At 40.0% G+C, this 13,572-nt stretch overlaps 1 protein-coding gene across 7 annotated transcripts in view; it reads left to right on the top strand.

The window, feature by feature from the left end:
• The window catches only part of CDC14B (cell division cycle 14B), a 104,578-nt gene that overhangs the window by 926 nt on the left and 90,080 nt on the right, over nucleotides 1-13,572 (top strand). The gene's annotated exons all lie outside the window — the stretch shown is intronic.

Consider the following 13,572-nt stretch of genomic DNA (forward strand, 5'->3'; position numbering starts at 1 on the left):
GAGGCATCTGCTCGGCACTTCAGGGTTTTTGTAAGTTCTGGTTGATACCACGTCCTGGGGTTGTGTGCTGGGCTGGCCCTTCCAGGAGCCTGAACCTGGGAGTCACCTCAGAGAATTCCCCGAGCGCGTGGAACACGCCCGCATGGGAGCTGTTTGTGTGGCGTTTGCCAAACCTTTCGCTGTTGGATAGGAGTCCTGCTTGGGGCGATGTGCCCCGGCCGGGCGAGACAGTCGAGACAGACATCTCCTCTCTCTGGTGCTCTGTGCCCTGCCTCCTCCCCAGCGCTTGCACGCGGTCCTTCCCCTCCGGGGTCGCAAGATACAACTTGTCGAGTGTGTGGTATTTAAACCTGGTCAACTTGTTAAATGACCGGCGTTGTCACTTTTGAGAAATCTCACCCAGACCAGCAAGTAGAAAAGCAGCCCGTTGATAACTGTTTTATTGTTAGTGCTGATTCCACAATTCTCGAAGGACAATAAATCGAATTTGGCAGCGGTTGGGTTTGCCAGGATTGACACTGAAGCCTGAGAAGTTATCAAAGGCTATGATGTATGTGGAAACGCTTTGTAAACAGCGCAACCGTCTACAGTTTTACGGGAATTTGCATTCTGTTTGGTGTGTTATGTGTAAACCTTGGCATGTCTGGGATTTTTAAAAGTGTTTCCCGCCCGTAGCCACCGTAGATGCACCAGGTGAGCTCGAGTGGTCAGAACATTAATTTCGAAAGTGTTCGAACACAGAAATGCCGTAGAAACAATTTTCTAGATTGATGGACAGTTTATGGTCTTTTTTCTTTCTTTTAAAGCCCAGAGGAGAGTGGAAGGTTTCTCAGCGTTGATGGTGGCTCTAGAGAACTGAAGGGGGAGGAGGAAGTGTTTACCTTAAGTCCCTGTTCCTTGCTGGCATCTGCTAGGACCGTGGTAACTCGAGTGTGCTACTGTAGGAGGTGAAGCCAGCTGGCTGAGGATGAGACCAGGTCCCACCATGGTGTGTACTCCGTGGAATTGGCCCTGCTGTAGAGGGCTGTGGGTGGATGACCCACACAGTCCTTATTATGCCTTGGTTATTTATGCCTCTTCAAAGGAACTTTGTTTAATAGCATTTAATTTTAGGGCAAATAATGGATTTACATGGTATAGAATTCTTAATTCTAAAGGTACATAGCAGTATGTAGTGAAAAGTTGGTCTTAGCCACCTGGTGTTCTTCCCCAGAGGCAATGTATGTTCCTAGTTTCTTGTGAGTCATTGCAGAATTAGACTGAGTGCATACACATAGACATTCTCTACCATACCCAAGCATGGTAACATGCAACATCTTGTTTTGCACATTCACATTGTGTTTTCCTCACATTATTTCTTAGCAGACCAATTGTTTTATATTAGTGTAGGCAAAACTGCCTCCTTTGACTTTTTTAAGAAAAGATTTTATTTATCTTTAGATGGGGACAGTGGAGGGAGAGAGGGAGAGAAACATCAATCAGTTGTCTCTTGTGCATGCCCTGTATGGGGTCCTGCCTGCAACCCAGGCCGGTGCCCTTGATGGGAAATCAAACTTGCAGCCCTGTGCTCTGCAGGCTGATGTCCAACCAAGCCACATGCCTGGGCCAGGGCCTCACTTAGGCCAAAGTGGATGTGGTTTTAAAATCTAAAACCATGCAAAAGTATATGTGATTTTAAATGTACATGTTTTCAAGCTTGTTTAGACAGAATCCTGTTGACAAAGTACATTTTTGACAGCAAAGTTATTGGATTAAATATTCTTCCTACTTCATTGAGAAAAATACAACATGGCTGGCTATTCTGAGGCAGTGACCAATGAATTAGCTTCAGAAAATATCACAAGCAGAATATTGAGGAAAGAGTGGTGGTGCATTACATACAATTAAAATGCTGTTATTTGGCTTACAGACCCAGATAAATGGAAGGGTGCATTCTCTGTAAGACCGCATGAGGGGAAAGTAAGAGATTTCTTCAGGTGTCCTGGCCAAAAACAACAACAAAAAACCCAACAGCTAAATCAGTCTGTTTTGATGTGATATTCAAGACATAAAGTGACTGTGGGTGTAGTGTGTGTTTTACTTTTTATTGGGCTTGTAGGGAAGACTTAAGGCCTCATCCTCAGCAAATGACAACCTGGTCCCATTCTTGGCAACTTGTTTTCTCTCAGTTGCTGTTCTTGTAACTTAAACAGCAATGCATGCGCATTTTGGAGTCGACTGTTAGCAAAGGAGATGTATAGATGTAGTTAGTTTCCCTCCCCCCTAATATTTTCTTCCCTTAAGTTTTCTTTGCCTATCTGGGTTGCTACAAATTGTGCCATATAAGCAAGAACAGTCCTTTTTTTTTTTTTTTTTAAGAGAAGCTTTTGATTTATTTAGAGGCATGCTCCTAACTGGAGACTTGGCCCACAACCTAGGTTTGTGTCCTGACTGGGACTTGAACTGGTGACCCTTCAGTTTGCCAGGATGATACCCAACACACTGCGCCACACCAGTCCTCTTTTTAATGTCTGAATGGTATTGCATTGTGTGGCTCAAGTGTGCTTCATTTAATGGTAATAAATGGTAACCTTGGAGGGTTTCCAGTCCCTATTGCAAATGGCCACATTAGCATGACTGTGTACATCTACCTACACGTGTGACTGGATCTGTAGAGTAAAATAAATTGAAGAGGCTGGACAAAGTATATGTAGGTTTATCCATTCATCAGTGGATTTTTTGTGTGAATTATGAATAATGCTGCTATCAACATTTATGTGGACATATATTTTCCATTCCTTTGGGTATATACCTAGGAGGGGAATTGCTGAGTTGCATGGTAATTCCAGTGTTTAGTCTTTTGAGCAACTGCCAGACATTTTTCCAAAGCAGCTGTTCTACCAACATTCCTACCATCAACAGACTAATTATTCTACATTTTCGCCAACGCTTGTTACAGGATTGTGACAGTTCTTTCCCATTGGGGTTGATTTGTAAAACATTAATGCACATTATAATTTCTGCCAACCCTGCCCTTAAACATATCAAATTTTTATTTAAGTCCTTTGATTTTTTAATTACAACCTATTTTATCTATAAATTGAATTCCCATAGATTCTAAGATATTTTTGTATGTGTACATTTAATACAGAATGTTTAATGCCTATTTCATTCCTTTAGTCATTTGTTAGGTGGTCACTGTTGTTTAGTGTCCAGCCAGCCACCCAGCTCCACTGGCATTTACTCTTACCGGGGGTGGAGTGATGGGAGTTCTATTCCTACCCCAACCCCATCAAGCTGTTGTTGACTGTTCACTGAGTTCTTGCCATGTTCAGTGACATGGATTTTTACCTGAGCTGTAATCCTGGTGCAGTTCCAGTGCACTATGAAAGAATGGCCATAAATACAGTATAATGTGTATACATTAATGTTAAACAGATGCTGAGTAAAGATATGGTCAGAATTATTTGTTACTAGTCAAGGCAGCAGGGGAGAAGAAGGGAAGTAAGGATGATTTTCAGTTTTATTGGAAACTAGAAAACTCTGAAGATGGGAGAAACACCAAAGGAGAAAATGTTGGTTTTTTGATTTTCTTAAGAACCTTCTTGTGGCCAGAAGTATGAATATGTTCGATCTCTATATTCTTATTCCTTAAATAGGGCCCTCTGTAAATGACAGTGGGTGTTCTCCTTTCCCTTCATTAACATAGGAAATAAAGTTTAAAGATTATAACACTGCATCATCTGTTTGGTAATTTACAGGATGGATTGTTGGTACAGAATTTCAGTTTATTTTACTTTTTAAAAAATTTCCAAGTAGTAAAAAAATAATAACTAACTAAAAAAGACTCTTGGTGGTTTGTCTTAAATTTTTAAAAAAGTTTCTTTCAGTGCCCACCATGATAGCCTACCTTTGAAAGAGTAGGTAGGTGTCTGTATTACAACAGTAAATTGTTTCATTGGAGGGGCTGTAGTCCAGGTCAGGATTGCCATCTGAAAGCACTGGATTAGTGGTGTCTTGGATACTCATCAAGTAAAATTAAACAGGTACAACACTATGCTCTGCCCCTTCTCAGGGTTTTTAAAAATACTACTGGACATCATCAGGGAATAATTTGTTCATTAATTTAGGGAGTATTTATTGCATGCTTACTATGTAAAACAGTCTTGCATGTTCATTGTTTGCGGTGATGATAGAAGCATATTTTTTTAAGATTTTATTTATTTATGTTTAGAGGGGAAGGAAAGTAGAGAAGGAAAGGAATATCGATGTATGGTTGCCTCTTGTGAGTCCCGTGCTGGGACCTGGCCTGCAACCCAGGCATGTGCCCTGACTGGGAATCGAACTGTGATCCTTTGGTTTGCAGGCCTGCGCCCAATCCACTGAGCTACACCAGCCAGGGCGGAAGCATATTTTTTTAATAGGAAAGAATGCTGTTACCTGGGGCACTGATTCAAGGAGGAAATAAATTCATTTTTCTGCAAGAGTTTCATGTAGTGCACAGGTGGCAGACATGAGGCCTGTAGGCGGAATCCAGCCCTCTACCTTGTTTTACCTGGCCTGGCAGCACCTTGTTTCTACCCAGTAGCAGCACTGAGCTCTCCCTTAACTGTTACAGAGTAGCTACATTGACACAGTCCTAACATTACATTCGACCCTTCGAAGGTAACCTCGAGGCTGTTATGACTCCTGGTTAAAATGAGTTTGACACCCCTGATAATAGTGGATTGTTGTGTTTCAATAATTGAAGCTCACCAAAGTATGTACTATTTATTTTTCTTCTTGCGTATGATTTCTATACTTTAAAATATGTGCATAATATGAGCTAATTTTCTTGATTTGTGTGCTTACTTAATTCTTCCAATGCTGCCATGTTAGCTGCTTTAAGTATACTTCCTGAGACATTCCAACACTACACAAAGACAAAAATGTAACGGTTTTAATGTTACTGCTTCAGTGGGCCCAGAGAATTGTTGGACATAAAGAAGAAGGGGATGTGGCAGTGCCAGTCGGTGCAAAACAAACTCTAACTTCTCTGTGCCTTGGAATGAGCAAGAATTTCCTCAGTTCCTGCTGGGGTTAGGGGAGACTGGAGTGAAATCATATTGTAGATTTTTAGGATGGAATGACATTTGCAGGTTTCTGAGGTAGTCTCTAGGGGTCTCTGATTTGGTAGGACAGATGTTTTGTTTTTTTGAAAGAATTTCAGGTGATCATCCAGAAATATCATAACCATCTACTTTTCCCTCTGAAGAAGCCAAGATCAGAGATCAGTAACTTTGGCCAAATTGATGGCTTCGTTTTGGGAAAGTCTTGACTACCTCACTTTTATTCCAACATATAATGCTGTTTCACAGAGCTGTACATAAATGGTTTGTTGAATATCTACTAGTTAGTCCTGTGCTACTTAGGCTAGTAGACAGTGTCCTAGTAGATGCTCCAAAAGTAGTGTCTGCAAAGGTAAGCTTATCGAGATGAGTAATTAATCTCATTAATTTGGAGAAATGAGCAGACTAAGTACACAATTCAGGTCCTCCAAAGCTTGCACTGTTTTCCAAATTGGCTGTCATCACAGCCCAAATTTTCCTGATATTTCATTCATTCGACAAATGTGTAATGAATACTCTGCCAGACTTTTTTTTTCCCCTTGTCTCAAGTGCTAAAAATAGGTCACTGCTGGAGATATTCCATGCTCTCGGAGGGTTTGTTTTGTGTGTGAAGTGAAGAAAAAAAAACTTAAGAGGACCTGAGGGAGAACCAGCACATAGAGGAACCACATCGTGTTTGAAGTCTATGGGGAAGAAAAACTTTGATGAGTAGAGTTTCTACAGAGCTAATTCTCCTGGTTAGACATGAGGAGACCAGGGTAAGCTAGTGTCTGCCCACATGGGGATTGAACACAGCAAGATTATTAATAACCTTTGGAGTCTTGATTTTCCCATCTGTTTAGAAATAAAAGATGCTCAGATTTGTTGGGAGGATGGAAAGAAGGGGCCGTATGTGAAGTGCCTGTCCTGGTGCCTCGTTGACAGCCAGGTTGGGGACGAGAAGGCAGAGACAGTCATCACTGCTGGAAGGGTGTGTAGCTCAGAAGCAGACATTTCCCCAAACGTGTGCTAGCACAGAAGGTTTGGTGAAATCAGCACCGTGAAAACGCAGCGTGTCCCTTTCTGCTTCTGAGCACCATCTTCATGGCACAGACCCTACGCTGGCTCAGTGTTTGTCAGAGCAGCCGAGGAGGTTTGGCACCTTGTTGTTCATTTTTCTGCCTTGGGAAAAACATGAAGCCTTCTCTTTAAAGATCTTTCGTAAGAGGAAGAATAAATCCAAGTCATTGCTTTGTTTTTGAAGCTATTGTTACAAATTGTTATACTGAAGAGTGTGTATGTTTCCTAATATTAAATTGCAGATGAGTATATTCGGGGCGGGGGGGGGGCGGTCTTCGCAAAGATGCAAAGGCTCCATTGGAGTCTCTCCGGTAGAAGTTTATAGAAAAATAGTTTACTGAGAGGATACCAGTTTTTCAGAGTGGTTAACTTAAAGCATCACTGTGCTCGACTACAGCCATTGTAAGAGAGTATTACACAGATCCAAAGATTTGATACTGGTGGTGCATATTCCTGGCAGACAGGGCAGTTTGGGGGGCAGGGCTAAGATAAACAGCCGTCTCCAAAGGCCTTTCCATTCTTAATGTGTAGCACAGAGACCCCATTTATTTGAAATGTGTGGGTGTTGTATATAGACAAGAAATTAAATCTTTAAATCTATTTTTTATTATACTGGAAAAAATTAATTTGAGTAGCCAGTATTTTGTTTCCCTTCCCAGTTAAGGAATACTTTTAATCTTAGTAAATCCTTTAAGGTCCTTTACAGGAAAATTACTTTTATAATTATCTGTAAGTTGAAATGAAAATATGATTAGAGTTGTTTATCCGAATATTTCAAAGGCATCTGTCACTTAGGACAGAGACCTTTATGAGCGAGGTAAGTAGATGCAGGGGTTATTGTGGACCAAAAAAGGAGAGATTGTATTGAATAATAGCTTAGCAGGAGCTAACCTATCTTTCAGTACTGTTTCTTTACAGTATTTGGTTTTTAGCTTCTGGGGTTAGTCATTTCATTTCCAGATATGCCAACAACTGATTTAGACAAGGATTACCTTTGGAAACATTTTTCAGGATAAAATCATTTCTAATATCCTAAATACAAGGACATTGAACTGGAATGTATATGTCTCATCTAGATTCTGGAGTTTATATGAAAGTTTTACGCCCTTCTCTTTCTCTCTCTCTTTTTTTTCTATAGCTTTTCATGGATACTGCACCAACAAAGGTATTCAGATCATTGACTCTACTTCGCGGTTCTTTCTGATGATTTTAAAACTGTAGATTTAATCTGTTAGTTGTGATTCTTGGTTGGAACCCTTCCTGTCTGCTTGTCTAAAATTTAGTGTTTGGCCAAATTCATGGTTTCTGCCTTGGTAGCAGATTCCTTTTTTTAAATAACTGTAGAGTATCTTCTGTATGTTTATGACTCAAGTTGAAATTTGTCTTTATATGAAAAGTTTTGCTGGTTTCTGTGTCTAGGTAATGCTGAAAGTAGTTTCTGTGAAATTTTATTGGGTCAATGATGAATGCTGTGTTTTGGACGGTGGATATTTTGGTAGTACTGAACTTTTTGTGTTTTAATTGCATCTCACTTTTTAAAGTTTTTTGATGAAAGGGTACTCATAATGAGTTGTTCTACCCTAGGTTACTTAGTTATTTCCAGGCATTGCTTGGCTTAATGGACAGGTCTGTCTTATTTACTGTGTTTGGCAAGAGGGAAATAATCATGAATGCCAACGTGAACTTAAAGAGTATTCTGATTCCGTTTGATTTTCAGGTTCCTCAAATAAAGCCAAATCAAATGTGAGTGGCCCCATATATACATATATTTTCCCCCCTAGCTTTTAAAAAGACTTCTGACTTTATTCTCTTGGTCTTTTAGTCAGCTCTTTTAATTCTTAGTATAATTTATATTCTAGAATAGTAGTCCTCTTAGGATGCTTTCTTCGCCATTCAGTTCAAAATTGCATCTCATTGTCTTTCATTCCCAAAAGCCGAGGAAGCTAGGCTGGGTAAATTTATTCTAATCGTGTAATATTACATATTGACTTTATTTTTCTGGGAGTTCACTTTTATACCATTACAATTTGGTTGGCACTGTACTTCTCACAAAAGAGAAACATCTTGTTCCTGATGTCAGTGATGTTTGTTGTTCCTTCAAGTTCTGATTTGAAAGTAAGATTACTTTCTTGGCACTGCTGTGTAATTTGTGTCATCGATCTTTGTACATACCCAGTCCATAATGGTATAATGTCATTGAAGATTCTGAATTCTTCAAGGCCCTTTATTTTAGGACCATTGCAGCTGAATCATTCTCTGCATTTTGCTTATTTTTACTAATTTGTATTTGTGTGAATTGTGCTGTGGAGTTAATGAGTGTATTCATTCAACAAATATTTATTGAGTAACTACTTTGATCAAGGGATGGGGCCAAATATTATTGAGGAAGGTGAAAATTTATAATGACCTCTTCCTCCTTATCCCTGAAAAATTGAGAAGGAATAGGCCCTTAAATCATCATCTTAATGAAATCAGGTAATGAAGGAATCAGTCATTATGTAAATTTGTTCTTTCCACTGAAACAATGCTAGTTTGAGAGAACTTTGTGATGGAAATGTCATTCCTGCACAAAATGAATTATTCTTTCCAATATGTCATGGTAAGGATGGTTTGTCTTATGGTGCCCTTCTTGTGCTTGCTTGCATGTGTGTGTTAAACTTTAAAAGAAACCAGGGTGTAAAAAGCTTCATTTTATGTAATTACACACACACACACACACACACACACACACACAATTAATATACCAAAACCCCTATTTACTAAAACATGGCAAAAGTGAAAGGTTTACATTCCTATTAACTCTATAGCTCTATTTTGAACCTCAAATTATCCCAGAAGATATAATTTAAAATGAAATACCTTGTTTTTTCTTGAGAATATATTATTTATTATTTATTATTAAGAAGTAATTCTAGAGCACCCTTTAAGCCAAGTAAGTATTGCTTCTTAAATTGAAGGCACTAAAGATGAAGATTGCTAAATATTTTAAGAACTAGGTTTGGTGTGTGTGACTTGAACTGAAAGGCATTCTGATTTTCACATTTTAATAGGTGTTAAGGAAGAATTGCTTTGACATTAATGTATAATAGAATTAATATTATGGTTTTACATTTTGGGAGCTATTCTCAGTCTGCTCTTGGAATTTTTTATTGTAATCCTGTCATTAGAGAGCTTGTTGGAAGCACCTAGTATCTGACACTGAAGCATCTTAACATGCATTTCTTTTTTGACAGTAAACTGTCAAAAAGCTTAGAATTTAGCTAGCAAACACAACTGAGATAAGATTTTAACTCCACTATTAATACTATATTCTACTTTTAAACTGTTGTGGCTGAAAGGGCTTGAAGCACAAATCCACTCAGGATGTGTTTGCATGCGTTTTATAACGTAATCCTTACAGTGGCTGCTGCCAGAATGCACTAGACAGTGCAGGCCTGCCCCCTGATCTCTGGGCAGCGACACAGCGCACAGCCTGGGTCGTTACATCCACATCTAAGTTCATGTCTATGTCCATATCTCTACCACACAGGATCTCATCTGTGAATGGCACGGTCACTCAGTAATTGGTGCCTCTGAGTGAATGGGGTCTTTGGAGAGGAGGCTTGAGCTACCCTTTGAAAAGGTTCTCTTATTTTTCTCCAGAACCAGCAGGAACTGTTCTTGATCACTGTTAACACACAAGTCTCTGCTTTCTTCTTCTGCGACAGCACCTTTGCCCCTAACTGTGGTGTCAGTGTGTGTGTGTGTGTGGGGGGGGGCGTTAATTGCTGGGATTGGGGATCAACTTTACGCCAGCATGGGGGAAATATCCTTTATATCCTTTTCGTACCCCAGACCTGTCTCACAGTGCCTTTCTTACATTCTGCCAGTAATAAGCATCAAGACATAGCAGTTAACCTGAATTAAATAACAACTTGGCTTCAAAATGAAAAAAATACTTTATTTAATGACATCTCTCATATTCAGGAGAACTGGGAAAGAATAAACCTCAAAGCATCCTTTATCTATTAGGATTTATTCAGATTGTTTTGCTCAAATAAATCTTTAGAGGTTCAGTTTGGGAATTCAGAAGGCAGTCATTTCCAGGCACAGTGTTAAAGGAATTTTTTCCTTAATATGACACTTTTGGGAATTAACAAAAATTAAAATGTGGGGGATATTCTGAAGGCTAAGCAATAAAGTTGGACTTTGAAAGAAATCAAAGCTTTGGATTAAGCACTTTATTTTAAAATGATTTCAGAAAACAAATATATAGAGATTTATGAATTACTAAGTTTTGTTGTTTTATGCCTCAAGAGTAGTTTTTAATGCCAATTTGTGTGTACCTGTTACACATCCCATATAACATAACCGTACCCAGTTTTGCTTTGTTGTAATTATATTGTCTTAAAAATATTTTACTAAGAAATAACTAGGCATATAGAGAACTACAGAACACACTGAGTCAAGGACTTCAGTGCAGGCCCGGTTGACTCTTGAGCATCACGGGCATTAGCAGCACCCAGTCTGATGCAGTCGAAAACCACGTGTGACTTGACTCCACAAAACTTAATTGTTGCCTGGTGTCTGTGGGAATTGGTTCAGGACCCCCTTGAAAAGCGATCTCCACCAATGCCCAGTCCTCTATATAAAATGCCATAGGTCAGTGCATCCTGTGGACCCTGGATCTGCAAACTCCCAACTTCAGATTGAAAACAGTACAGGCACTTACTGAAAACAATCTCTTGCAAGTGCACCCACGCAGTGCAAACCCAAGTTGTTTAAGGGTCAGCTATGCTGTCTTTGGGAGATGATCCCAGGAAGCTCTCAAAGGGGAGCTGGGGAAAGAGAGGGTCAGGAAGGGCAGGGTATAAAGGTGGCTCATTGAAGCAAGTTACTCTAGTGGTAACTGGAGTTTAATCCCACAGGGGAAACGTGGGATCCAGTAGAGAACAGATGAGGATTGAGGGGACTGGGGTATTTATGTACTAGTAAAGGCTGAGTGATAATTTTGAAGTGCTGTGAGGGTGGCCAGCATGGACTTCACAGGCCAGAGAAAGTCCTGAAAGAAATGTTGGTGCAACTGGAAAGTGTTGCAGTTGGGGGAGGGCTGGGGCCGGAGCTCTTACAGTGGCTCCTGCAGTCAGTTACAGTACTGACTTGTTCTTGTGTGCTCTTGTGCTGTTACTGTAAGTTTTCAGCCGGTTAGCACTCAGCATTATCCCGAGTTGAGTGTGTCCTTGTCTCCCATGTCCTGGTAGGGCACTTTTGGTAGCAAATGTTGAGAAAGGGGAGAAAAGGAGTACGGGTGACAGGGTGGGTTTGCTAGAACCAGTGGGAGAGTACTAGGCTGGAAGTTTAAAACACAGCTGAACGAGGACTTGTGTAAGGAAAATAGGTAAAGATCAGTGTGCAATTAAGGGTGGTTGGAAGTTCTTTGATTATTATGAAAAGCTTCATAAACACTGGAGTTTTGGAGGTTTGACTTCACAGTTGTGTAATCGGCACCTAGAAGAAGTAGGTGCAGAGACAGTCCTGACCGCAGTGAATGTGAAGTGACTGAAACAGCTGAGCCAGAGCGTGTAGAATGAATGCCAGGGCTGGATCTCCATGGGGACTTGACTGATTCTGCACAGGTCCCATTTCCAGGAACTCCTCATCCCCAGCTACATGGAGTTTGTGCCTGCCTGTGAGGTTAGCCACCTTATGTCATTTTATTTCTAATAAGGCCAGATAACAAGTATTAGGTACTCTGAGGAATGTTTCAATGTAAATCTGCTTACTAAATGGCTCAAGAATTTATAATCTGTGTGCCATATGTGTGTATAAAATGTTACACAGATACAAAGTTGGGAAATTACAGTTTACAATATGTGGTGTAAGTTTTGTTTTCTTGCCTTTTCAGATGCTTTCTTCATCTTACCAAAGCCTTGCACAGTTCCTTTTCATTTTTCTTTGGGAATAATTCAGTCTGCTATTCTTAGTAGAGGGGGAAAATGTCATACTGCTAATCTTATGAGAGTTGGAACTTGACAATGCTGAAGTTTTCACGTGAAATCAAGATTCAGTGATAAAAGCCTTGACTTTGAAAGCATTAGAAATATTTTTTCTTCATTTTCTTGAATATCAGTGGGCAGCTTTTAGAACTTAATTGAAAAAGTAGTGCTGGTGATCTTTCCTGTTCTTTAATCATGCCCATGTGTTTGAGGTGCATTCATGTTCCTGGGATCACCACACATTCATTATTGGTCCGTGCAAGCCCATTTATCTGGCTTTCTACATTATTGAAATGTGGCCGACCAAACAACACTCTGTCTGTGTGTACAGATGGGATGTATGTTTGAATCTTTGTGCAAATTACAACACATAATTCCAACCGTTTTGGTACCTTGCTTTTTTCCATTGTTCTTACAGTGTTTGCTTGGCACAGAATTGAAACAAAGGGAGCTGGAGGGTCCTCAGGAATGAGGCTTTTGAGCAGCTGTAGATTGAGATGTGACAGTGATCACTTTTGGGCAGTCAGTGTCGTTGGATGCTAAGGCCCATGCTCAGACCTGTGTCTCACTTTCATCCCCAAATGAAGTTTCTCAGATACAGGTGCTCATTATTTACACACACACACACACACACACACACACACACACACACGAAAAGGGATCTGTTATTCTACTACTAAGGATGTTTCCTCTATCAGTATGTTTAGACTTGTTTTTAACAACCCCAACTCTTCCCCACCCCCTTCTATCTCAGCAACTTAAAAACGAAGACTTAATTCTTGTTTGTTTCCCATCTACTGTGGAGCAACAGGGGTTCCATCTATTGCACTGCTTGGGGACCTAGGCTGATAGCACCCTATGCCAGAGGAAAAAGGGTGCTGTGGAATGTCTTCAATCAACAATTCAATGGTTGTTTACACTCGATGCCCATTGGCCGCAATTAATCACAGGGTCGTACCCAGCTACAGGAGGACTGAAATGTGCTTGTTAGGAAGGGAGCCAGAAATAAAGCTTGGTGAACAGCTTTAATGACTACATTTAGACTTTTAGATCGTCAGTGCATATTTGTATGCGTATGTAGATACCTCTGATGTTTCTACATTCACAAGATAAACAGTATGAATACAGTTATCATTGCTGTTTTTTACCTCATGTTACAGTGGGATCTTTATCATAAGTGTGTGTCTCAATGTACAAAGATTGGCAAAAGTAGGTTTACAGTTTGTATGGAAAATAATGCAATAATCAGTAAGTAATAGTACAAGAATAAACTCTTGTGTTTTGCATACTCACACGTGTAAACCCACATTTGTCCCACCCCTGTGTATCTCAGTGGATGCATATTAGTCCATTGTATGGACACGTAGTGATGTATTTATTTCCTTCTGGCTCCTCCACTGAGGATAATGTACATAAATTTATTTACTTAAAATTGGGTAGAGAATTTTAGG

This window comes from Sturnira hondurensis, unplaced genomic scaffold (genome assembly GCF_014824575.4).
Source record: "Sturnira hondurensis isolate 20B ecotype Veracruz unplaced genomic scaffold, ASM1482457v3 Scaffold0008860, whole genome shotgun sequence".
In the NCBI taxonomy this organism is placed as follows: Eukaryota; Metazoa; Chordata; class Mammalia; order Chiroptera; family Phyllostomidae; genus Sturnira; species Sturnira hondurensis.